The sequence below is a fragment of the Pinus tabuliformis genome, chromosome 6 (assembly GCF_031772625.1).
Source record: "Pinus tabuliformis cultivar Carrire ecotype Pingquan chromosome 6, CPIR1, whole genome shotgun sequence".
Taxonomy (NCBI): Eukaryota; Viridiplantae; Streptophyta; class Pinopsida; order Pinales; family Pinaceae; genus Pinus; species Pinus tabuliformis.
This window is the reverse complement of record NC_142292.1, coordinates 1,303,400,760-1,303,413,512: the sequence shown is the minus strand read 5'-3', so window position 1 is coordinate 1,303,413,512 and position 12,753 is coordinate 1,303,400,760.

Here is a 12,753-nt window from a genome sequence, read left to right as displayed (position 1 = left end):
ATATTCATGATCATCTTAACCCATACCAATTGGAATGGGCAACCAAGGATGCAAAAATCAAAGTAACAAACTAGTGCAAGATTAATTTTGTTGTAAGTGTTGATTATGTTGATGAAGTGGAATTAGATGTAGTACCACTTGATGTATGTGAAGTCGTGTTTGGAAGTCCCAACATGTATATGAAGGATGAAAGATTCAGGCAGAGAGCCAACCAATACTGCCTCACCAAGGATGGGAAGTTATTCATCAACATTGCACACAAAAACAAGTCAAATATTTCATTAGTAAAGTGCTAATGAAGTGAAGACACTGATTAGTTCTAGTAAGACATATTTTTTACTTTTCTTAAGAGAAAATCAATCTGATGATGAGTCAATAAGAGTCAATGCATCCATGGAAGGGTGTATTCAAGAACATAACGCGTTGCTATAGGTATACATAGAAGTTTTCTATGAACTAAAGTGGATAACACTCAAGAGGGAAATCGAGCATGAAATCCAATTATTTCCATACTCTCCATTGCTAAATAATGGGATGTATAGATAGTATGTCCTAGAAGCAAATGAAGTGAAGAAGCAATTGTGGTAGTTTCTGGAGTATAGTGTGATTTGACCAAGCACATCACCTTGTGGGCCACCCATCATAATTGTACTAAAGAAGAATGAGACTTGGTGAATATGCATCAATTATAGAGCTTTAAACAAGATTATGCTCAGCAATCAGTATCATGTGCCTAGGGTCGATAATCTATTAGATCAGTTGCAACATGAAAAATACTTCACCAAGCTAGATTTAAAATTAGGATACCACTAGGTTTGTGTCAAAGAATAAGACACTTGGAAGACCACCTTCAAAGCCAAAAAAAGTTTGTATGAATGGTTGGTCATTCCATTTAGTTTATGCAATGCACCAACTACGGTTATGAAACTAATGAATGATGTTGTACATCGATACCTAGATTCATATGTTATAGTTTATTTTGATGATGCCTTGTTTTACAATGCCACTTGGGAGGAGCACATCTGACACTTGATGCAGGTGCTAGAGACATTGAAGAAGCACCAACCATTGGAAAATATTAGGAAATGTGAGTTTTCCAAACAATGTTTGGTGTATTTGGGGTATGATATTGATGGAGGGGAGCTTAAGATAGACCCCACAAAGATGGAGGCCATCATGACGTGGTCAATTCATACAAATATTTGAAGTTATGAGTTTTGTTGGAGTATCACAATACCTACAGAATTTCATTGCCTCATTTTCAATAGTAGTTGCATTGGCTCCATGCCATCACAATAGGAAACAAAAGTTTCTAATGGGAGAACAATCAACAAAGGGTTTTTATGAGATGAAAAAATCAGTCAAGCACCAATTCTTGTGTTATCAAACTTGTATAATCTCTTCGAAGTGGAGATGTATGCAAGTATGCCATGGGAGCGATCTTAATACATTGACAAAGTCCTGCATGTTATCATTCTAAAGTATTTCATGGGTATGTTCTCAACTAACCTATCTACGACAAGGAGCCTTATGCCTTGGTATAGGTCATCAAAAAGTGGAAAAACTATTTGATGGGAAATGAGGTCATAATCCACATAGATCACCAATCACTATAGTATCTCCAGGCCTAGAGTAAGCTACAATAAACAAAACACTACAAGTGGATGGGGTTTTGATAGTTGTTTCATTTAGTCATCAAGTATAAGAAGAGAATAAAAAATAGGTCACAAGCATGCTTTCAAGGACACCCACATTAGAGATTACAACTCCGTGAACTCTGATGCACATGAAGCTTTCACACATGATGCATACATAGAGGCATACATAGAAGATGATAACTTCAAAGATGTGTTTCAACAACTAGAATGAAAGAGTCATGTAGAAGATTGTGACAAAAACTTTGATTATTATGGATTAACATGTGTTTGATCAATTGTACATTATTTTTCTTACTCTATACTATGCCCAATATTTTTCTCTTTTCTCATACTTAGTCAATTCACACTTGTGGGTTGTCAAACATTTTTCTATCCAATCCTTCTCACATTACTCACAACCCAAAATATTTCAATACTTAGTCATTTTTACTTATGTAGGTTGTGGACCCTCTTTCTCTTTAAGTCATCCTACACTCGCATCTTGCATTCTACGATTTTCACCCACACTTCCACATCCTACAAATTGCATATTTTTCCCATACTTAACCATTTTACTTCAATGCAGGTTGTGGGAATCATTTTCTTCACCTTTCCTCCCACATGATACTTTCCTACATACCAACACTTAACCATTTTTAGCATCAATGCGTGTTGACATCTTCTCGCATTAATTTATCTCCCCCATATCAATTCTTTGCATATGACTCATACTTTGTTGTTTCTACACTTACTCTCTTTTGCATGTGTAAGAGATGTCCTTCGACAAGGTCCCATATTTACATTCTACAACTCGCATCTGAATTATTTATTATCTTTGGATCCTTTTTCAAGACACATTAAATCACTAAGGCTAGTGCATAATTCAAAAAACTAAAGATCTCTTTGATATTAAATGAGACACATTTATCGTTGAGATATGGATATCTTTCCGAATCAGTGAAACACTTATTATTTATTAACCACCTTCTTGCACATATTCACACAAGGAAGCTAATAAGACACTTAGCACTATCAAAGTTTCTTAGCCACATCTTAGTTCATTCAACATTGATAATAAATAGTAAACAAGAATGGTAAACAAAATACAAGAATCATTTTATGGAGACACCCTTAACACTCTTCACTAGTACATACACACTAAAATTTGATGGTTATTCATCGGTTTTTTGATGAAATTATGTAGGTAATCTGAAGAAATGTGGGCTCCCGATTTCGTCGATGAAATTTTGTTGGATATTTTGATGAACATGTTGTCGTTGGATATCCTCTTTGAAATTAATCATTATTTTTGAAACGTAAAGATTTCTAGAGGATAACCTTCCCTTGAAGTTATTTTGGAGCTCACAAAAGGAAATAGGAGTATCCACTGGGGTTAGTAGTGGACAACCATAGTCATTACCCTTAGTCCATTCAATCCTTTTCAAAATAGACCTAGTTGACCCCATATGCCCAATAAAAAGGCACTAGTCTCTGGTGCTCCCATCAAGACTTCATACCCTAAAGTTATACCAAAACCATTTTGCTGAATTTACACTCCATCACTTTGGAACTCTTTCTCTTAAATATTAGCAAAGTTAACCTAGGATGCCCCCCCTCGAGCCAGACAAAAGCCCGCCCGAGTTGAGAAGAGGGTTGGTGAGGTGACAATGGCCTCCATCTTAGATTCATTCAAATTTCACTTGAGCTTTCTGACATTATTTCAGGAAGTGCAAGTTTTTGTGCTAACAAGAATTACCAATGGTAATAAACTGAAAGTATGAGAATACTAGAATGTTCAATTTGGTTCTAAGTTTTATTTTCAAGGGGGTGATAAATTCTTTATCAATATTTAATACAATATCATTTTCTCATGTTCTTAGAGAGCTCAATTTTTATGATGAAACTTTGGAAAAAGGGATCAACTTGGATGCTGGCTCATGCTCTTGGAAGGAACCAAAGGATGAATCCCTTATTTAGGAACACATCCTATCTATCCTTGTCTTCATAGCAACATTTATTATTTTTCTTTACTTGTTCCTTGATTATGTTCTGATTCAGTTATGCATACTTGGAGATGATCTAGCTATGGGTATGTGGAAATTATGATAATGATTCCATTTCTCCTTTAGTGACCTATTTGAGTACTAATATTGGATTTTCTTGTAAATATTTGGACAAATGGTTATTTATAAATGTGATGCTATTCTAGCAGGTCTGTGTGGTGATGTGTATATGAAGAGATCCATATATATTTCATAATACTTTGTATAAGAATTCTACTGGCATAAATTGGTGATGATTAAAAAGGTGACCTAATCATGGAGATAATGGCCTTTGACCTTTCACCCTTCCCTAGGAAATAATTAGTTTGGAGATTGTCATGGTTTCTATCATTAGGAAAAATTAAATGATAAAATATTCTTGAATAATATTGCACATTTTCCAAGTTATGGGAAGAAATCAATGTCTATTGATAAATATTGTTATTTATAATTGAAGTCACCTGCGTTTTAAAGAAAGAGAATATATTACAAAGTGGCTAGTCTTTGGTGAATGTAAAAAGTAAGTAAGTTTGGAGGTTGGTAAATGTTTTTTTCTTTGTATTAATAATTAGCCTTTCTAGATTCATCTTAGCACCGTATATCCGAGCATATAATATACTTTGAAGAAAAAAGTCAGTGAGACCTATATTTTTGATGATTCTAGTTTGTTTATTAATTGGATGAAGTGTAAAATGCTAATCACTTAATATGTCTCTCAACTTCAAGCCTATTGTTGATCATTCAAAAGATGTGGAAAGTTCTTTTGAGACAATTTCTTTCTCCATATACACGAAGAACCAAACATGGAAGAAGATGGTCACCAACTCATGGAAGTCACTTTATAATGGAAGAAAATGAAGCATAAATAATTTATATTTCTAGAATTAGATTATTTATATTCATCTTAGTGTCATATATTTGAGCATATAAGCTTTTAATATTTCAATTTAAATATACTTTGAACAAAAAAGTCAGTGAGAACCAGATTTTTGATGATTCTAGTTTGTTTATTAATTCGATGAAGTGTAAAGTGCTAATCACTCAATATGTCTCTCAACTTCAAGCCTATTGTCGACCATTCAAAAGAGGTGGAAAGTTCTTTTGAGACAATTTATTTCTCCATATATACAAAGAATCAAACATGGAAGAAGATGCTCACCAACTCATGGAAGTCACTTTAAAATGGAAGAAAATGAAGCATAAATAATTTATATTTCTAGAATTAGATTATTTATATTAATCTTAGAATCGTATATCCGAGCATATAATCTTTTAATATTTCAAATTAAATATACTTTGAACAAAAAAGTCAATGAGACCCAGATTTTTGATGATTCTAGTTTTTTAATTAATTGTATGAAGTGTAAAGTGCTAATCACTCAATATGTCTCTCAACTTCAAGCCTATTGTCGACCACTCAAAAGAGGTGGAAGTTCTTTTGAGACAATTTCTTTCTCCATATATACAAAGAGTCAAACATGGAAAAAGATGGTCACCAACTCATGGAAGTCACTTTATCATGGAAGAAAATGAAGCATAAATAATTTTTATTCCTAGAATTAGATTATTTATATGTGAAACTCTTTGATGATATAATTGATTTGTAATTGGATGATGGGTACAAGCCATCTCCTCAAATCTCTCTCAAGCCTATTTGTGATCAGTTAAAAGAGATGGAAAGTTTTTTCGAGACCATTTCTTTTTCCCGTTACATACATACAAATCAACAAGGAAATGGATTATCTGTTAAAGAAAGCTCAACAAGTTGTGCAAGCCATTTTGACACTAGAGGAAAGGAAAGCAAAAATAATTCATATCCCTGAAATTAGATTCTTAATATATGAAACTTCATGATTTTCAGTGTATATAAGGTTTCCTAGGTCTTAAAGCATATCAAAATGGAACAATGTACATAAGGTTTCTTATGCCTTGAAACATATCAAAATGGAACTCTTTGATGAGATAGTCCTATTCTTGTTAATAAACAATTTTGATATTATTTGCAGAAGTACAAAGTTTTCCAGACATGAATGTATGGACAATTTAAAGACAATTCCACAAGTTCCTTTATTGGACTTACTGGTAAAGGTTCATGCCCTCCTTGGGTTTTGTAAGTGCAATAACAAACATTTTTTCCCCTTTCAACTTTAAATAAAAATGGATTTTTTTCTTGTGGAAAAAAAACAAAAGTAATATATAATAATAATCATAACTAGGAACTTGTAACAATAGGCACTGGGGTTCTGTGGATCTCATAGAATGATAGTCCATGGGTAATGATGGCCTGTCGGAGTTTCTTTAAAACTCTACTCTAACATATTCAAATGAGTTGAAAAATAAAACCAAAAAGACTTTTACCCTTGTTGGGGTTGTAGTACTTTAAAACTCCGCTCCAAAAGAATTGAACGACTCAGAAAACAAAACTCAAAACCATGCCTATCCTTTGCTTCATGACAATATTAATAATTATCATTATCCCAAGGCCATTGTAAGTAGAGAAAATACATCCAGTTGGACTGATGCTGGTGACAGTGTTTTGATGAATAAAACAATAAAAAACAGCTCCTTAGAGGTTTAGGAAATTTTTAGAAGTAATAAATAAGGGCCAAATGAAAGTGCGTATCATAATAGCATTTGTTTAATATTAGATTATAATAAGTGACCACCAACTTCTTTTGACTCACAATTCCTTTCTTACAACTAGAACCAGGTATTAAGTAAGATACTATTAGATTATCTTAAGTGAGTATACTTGTGGGATGGCTAGGTACTGACAACCTCACTCTAGCCCTTGGGCTGAGAGGGGTGTTGATTTCTTTCCTCAAGAAAAAAATGTTGTTCACACGGTAAATCATTCTCCGAGGAATACCAGATTTATGTTTCTATACAATAATCTACAACTTCCAATATTATCAAACAACTGATTTTCTATGCAGTACAAAACAACCGCACATTCTCTGACAAGTATCTAAAAATATTGCCCTACATGAAAAAACTGTGACACATTTTGTTCACAGGTATTTCATAATCAACTTTGAAACAAGCTTCTCAATTATCACCCATAATTTTCCCAATAGCTAAGAACAAAACTTTCCATAAATGCATATGACTTCGACAGTTTGCATATATATATATATATATATATATATATATATGTTGAACAAAGTAGAGATAGGTATGCTTGTTCTTATTTAAGAAACTAGAAATTCCTAAATGAACAATTAATTTAGCAAATTCTAAATATGGTAGTACTCTCTTAGGAAAATTATCGTTGATTCGCTTATTATCATGAACAATACATAAATATAGAAATCTTGTAGTTACATTTCTTACAAGTTACCATTTAACTATCAAAATAATCTAAGGATGCTACAAATTAGAGGATTAACCTTAGTAATAATTTCTTATGTATGTGGTAACATTTGGTTAATTATAATACATCTTGGAAATGAATACATGATTTATTGCATAAATCATCCTATTGATTATCCTTTTCTACAATGAAGTCTTCCCTGGAGAACCATAAGCTTGGACTTCAGATAAATATTGAAAGGAAAAATTATTGAATAAGTCTAAGTACTATGGAGTGAAGAGAGTATCTTTCAATAAAACAAGAGTACTGAACTATTTAGAAAAAAAGAAGTAATTATGCATATTATGGGCTGAGGACCATGTTGTTATAAGTTATAGAAAGAAAAAAAAAAATCAGAAACTAAAAGCACTCATATAGATTAGTGTATTCAATTAATTTGAGTAAGTCAAATACATTAGCTATGAAAAAGTTGTGGGTTCAAAAACCTCATTTATAAAAAAATACAGGGTATTATCCAAACATGAATAACTCCAAATGAGTTGCTTATGCATACTCTGGAGTTAAATAGAATAGTATTGGAGTTAAATAGAATAGTATGTTAAAAAAAAGAGAGTATAAAGTGAAGGAAAAATTCAAAGTCCTGAGATAATAGTATACTTAGGGTCGAGCATGCAAAGAACCCTAAACTATAAACTATTAAGAAGTGGCCTCGAGCATCATTGGTTGATATCTTCCTCCATATCAATTAAAATACACGTGGAAAAAAATGTGGTGTCAAAGCGGGTTCTTTTCTAGTGAGGTATAAGTGATACACTAAATTGTGATTGCTCTGAGTTTGGTTTGGAGTGTTGTAACAACCCAAATTGCTTATCCTCATGTATACAATGTAAATACTTTTATAAATTAAAAGGGCTAAGAGAGGGACACAAATTCCATTGCTTGAGGTAGGAGATTTCTTGAGGGAATTGCTCATTTAAATATCAGTCCTTGGTTGGCTGAGGAGGTTACTTGCTTTGGATGTTCAAGGTTTCCTTGCTGCAAGAAAACTAAACTGGTTATGTTAGCCATTAAGGTCTAGTTGGTCTGTTTTAATGGACTATTTATCAAAATTAAATTGGGTTGCAAGAGAAGTATGCAGGCCCATGCTGTCTTGGAAAACATTACAAGGCAGGGAGGACATAAGTTATGGAGATTTGACTGCACTGGAAGCAAGGATAGTAGGATGAAATCACTACGCAGGAGAGAAAAGAGAAGGGGGAGCAAAGGAGAGACGCTCTCATTCGATTCTCCTATTCAACTCTCATTCAACAAAGGAACATAGCAGAGGAAAAGAGAAGGAAATTCAACCTCATTCACATACTTGATCAACATTCAACAACATAGCAAGAGAGGAGAGGTAGAGAAAGTGGGATTTTGAGCTATGCTACTAAGGTCTGAGTAGAGCAATGAGCCAACCTAAGAACCTTAATGAAAATTGTTGGGCATAAGCATTCACAGAGAGTAGTCGCTTGCCTTGGAAACAAAGGCAAGGGGGTCCTGGTAGTGTTATGGTTTAGCTGTGCATTCATTGAAGGTTTCCCTCAAGCTTTGGAATTTGGCTCAGGGTTGACAACTACAAGTAATAGTGTCCGTTGCTTGTCTATGGTTGGGTGGAGAGTTAGAGTCCTGCTCTAAGTTGGAACATTTTACATTGTTTAAGACGAGTTCTCTTATGCTTGTTATTATCAATAAAATATGTTGCATTCCTAGTTGGCATGGTGCTATCACTACAGGAGGCATGTCTATGAAAATTCCTAAACCAGAATCCCTACTACAACAACTGATGATATTTCTCGTATTGTCGCTTCTAGAGACAACCTCAGATTGCTTACAAGACCAATGCCTGGACATATCTAGATTTTGTGTGTCTCATATGATTCTCGGGAGATTGGAGACATCACGTATATATATATATATATATATATATATATATATATATATATATATATATATGTATGTATATATATATGTATGTATATATATATATGTATGTATATATATATATATATGTATATATATATATATATATATATATATACATATATATATATATATGTATATACATATATATGTATATATATATATAGAGATATATATGTATATATCTATATATATATACATATATATGTATATACATATATATACATATATATATATATACATATATATATATATATATACATATCTATATATATATATATATATATATATATATATATATATATATATCCAAAATATATAATAAAAAACATGGGTTGGTTCATTCATCTAAAGGCATAAGCCATGCATTTTTGGTACTTCTTCACATATACAACTCACAAAAATATATGTATAAAATAGTGGATGCCGAGTAGTTCAAGGATCTATAGTTTAATAAAGCTTTGGCAAAGCAATGAGAGAGGATAAAGAGATAGAGTAACTCATCACATAGATCTTGAAGCATTAGGAATTCTACACTTATCATATAGAGTTTGAAGCCTCCAAAGTTCCACACTTTTGAGCTAAAGGTGGACATAATGGATGAAATATGATGGGAGTGGTGATTCATAGAGCACAATTTTAAAGATATAATATCAAATATCCATACAAGCACATGTAATAAAGAATCAATACAAATGAATATATAAGAACATATGAAGCCTTTCTAGCAGCTACGATTACATGAATTTAGAGAGGAAACATGAACATAATGGAATTTAATAGAAGGATAACATACTTTAGTACTCGAAGGAGGAATCACCACCATTTTCTTAATATTCTGAAAGACGCATATCATACAGTCTTGAAAATAAAATGTAGTTCTTTCTTTAGAATTCTGAACCTTTGTGAAGTGTTTCTTCCCCTTATTTATCTAGAGAGGGCAGCATTGAATAGTGATAATAACAAAATATCTCAGTCAAGCCTCAGCTATCAAATCGACTAGTTGTCTCGACCCAGGATGGCTTTGTGGCCCAAAAATGACTACAAAAATCAATTTCTTCCATAAATGGCGACACATCAGAGGAAAGCAAAACAAGTCAATTGATCGGATGAACACATCAACAAAATATCTACATGCCCATCCCTGTGATCGCCTTTGCTTCAGGTTTTTGCTTTCCCACGATCTAGTTACTTGTGTCACTCAGCTGATTCCCATCACTTTTGCCTTTACTGCTCAGATTGTTCGTTCTTCAAAATTGGGAGTGGTCATCTATCAGTTTAATGACACAGTATAGAAGCAAAGGTTGCCTGGACGGTACTTCATCTTCCCTCTGCGTGGAGCACCATGTTGGATCATCAAGTCCTCTTGAACTCCCATGTCTTCATTTACTTTGTATCCGTCGACCCTGGTTTCGTGTCACAAGGGACTTTTCTGGGTCAACCCATGTCGATTTTGAATGCTGCACCTCCTTTCTTAAATGCCTCAGCTACCGAACCACCATGCCATTAAAGCTTTGGGTTACTTCATCATGGAGCTATTGCATTGGGGTTTTCCATTAAAGGTACTTATGAGATGGGAGTGCCTCCCCTTAACAATTGAGATCACCGATATGTGGGATTGGGCCCACTCGAGATATCACAATCGCAAGCTGGAAGAGACCTCGGCGGAGGAAGGACTTTGAAGTGTGCGATCCCCGATTGTGATATCGTAATCGGGGGGGGGGGAATTATTGCAGTCGGCAAGAGGGAATGGTGACAGGCAGATATGGCAACCAACGGGGAAACATCGCGATATGCGATATTGACGGAGGAAGGTTCTCGCATATTGCAATCGCAAGCTAGAAGGGACATCGGTAGAGGAAGGAATTTGAAGTGTGCAATAAGCGAGAAGGAGTGTTGACGGGTGGATATGACCATCAACGGGGGAACATTACGATATACGATATCGGTGGAGGAGGGATTCCATCGGAATCGGCAAGAAGGAGTGGTGCCGAGTGGCTATATAGGTTCTTGCATATCACAATCACAAGCTAGAAGGGACATTGGAAAAGGAAGGAATTTGAAGTGTGCAATCAGCGAGAAGGAGTGTTGACGAGCCAATATGGCCATCAGCGGGGCAACATTGTGATATACGATATCGACAAAGAAGGGATTCCATTGGAATTAGCAAGAAGGAGTGGTGCCGGGCGGCTATATATCACAAAAAGGGAAAGGGTCGATAGTGATTATGGTTTGTGGTCTCGACGCTTAAAAAGGGTTTCGGCATGATCTCTGAATGTTTTAAAACATTTCAAAGGGGAATGGAAAACATGGCGAGAGTTGGATATACAAGGGATTATGGCTAGAGTTAAAAATGGGTCACTGCGGCTAGAGTTTAAAATACAAAGGCAAAATGGGGTTTGTGAAAGAAATGGTTTTTAGAGAATATGGAAATCTCTCCAAAACGATTTAAGCTGGACATGTTCTTCCCCATTTTAATATCCAATTTTTAAGGCACAACAACCTCCTTTTTGCTCTTTTTCCCTCTTTGTGCAACTAGGAATCCCTTTTCAGAAGGTGACAACATTGGCTCCAACTGGGGACGGGGCATTGGATTGGAATGCATTGAGAACCTGCAGACTATGTGGTAATCAAGGTTGTCATTGATGTCAATATGGCATTACTTGGATGGAAAATATTCTTGTGATGCGTGATGTTTCCCTAACCCTAGGGAAATCCTAGCTCTACATAATACTCTAACCCTAGTTGAAGCAAACTCTAACCCTAATCATATCCAATCTATTGTTGAAATCAACCCTAGGAAAATTAATAAAATGACGAAATCCTAAATAACAAGCCCTAGTTTCATGATGCCTCAGCCTTGTTAAATATATCAATAAAACCATATATATATGTGTGTGTGTGTGTGTGTGTATGTATATATATATATATATATATCTATATATATATACACACACACACACATATATATATGTATATATATATATATATATATATGTATATATATATATATATATATATGTATGTATATCTATATATATATATATCTACATATATATATATATACATACATATATATATATACATATACATATACATATACATATACATATACATATATACATATATATAATCACACCGTAGCATAAATAAATGAATTTCTAAATAAATCAATCCCATAGTCCTACCCTAAGCCATATCGTAACCATATCATATTTCATAAATTCCTTCAAATCCCAATACAAAATCTTAATCACCTCAAAACTACTCAAAACATCCCACCTACCTCTTATCTTGTCATATTGTTCATTCCTATAATGTAGCCTCTCCATGTAAAACATAATACACACTATCAAATATTATTAAAACAAACATAATCCTTGACAACGAATATGTTTTGAAACAATATCAAAAATTCCTTATTAACAAATGGCTTTGTTTAATGGCAGACAAACATGGTTCCCTATGACCATACATGGTAGACATAATGTATAATGCAACAACATGGTGTTAGACATCATTCACATGGAAGACAGGGATGGCCGATGGGATACAACACTCACATGGCAGACAAAGCCTTTTTGCATGGTGTTTTATATGGTCCATATTTCACATGGAAAACAAACGTAATGCATACATCACATGGCAGACCATATAAAATTTGATGCTCTAATAAAATACACATGATGTTATAAACATTCGTATAACCTTAGTGCTATAATTAATTATAATACTATCATGGCAATCCCTTTGAAAAGAAGTTAAGGTTGTTTGCCATATACAATAAAGTTATATGCCATAT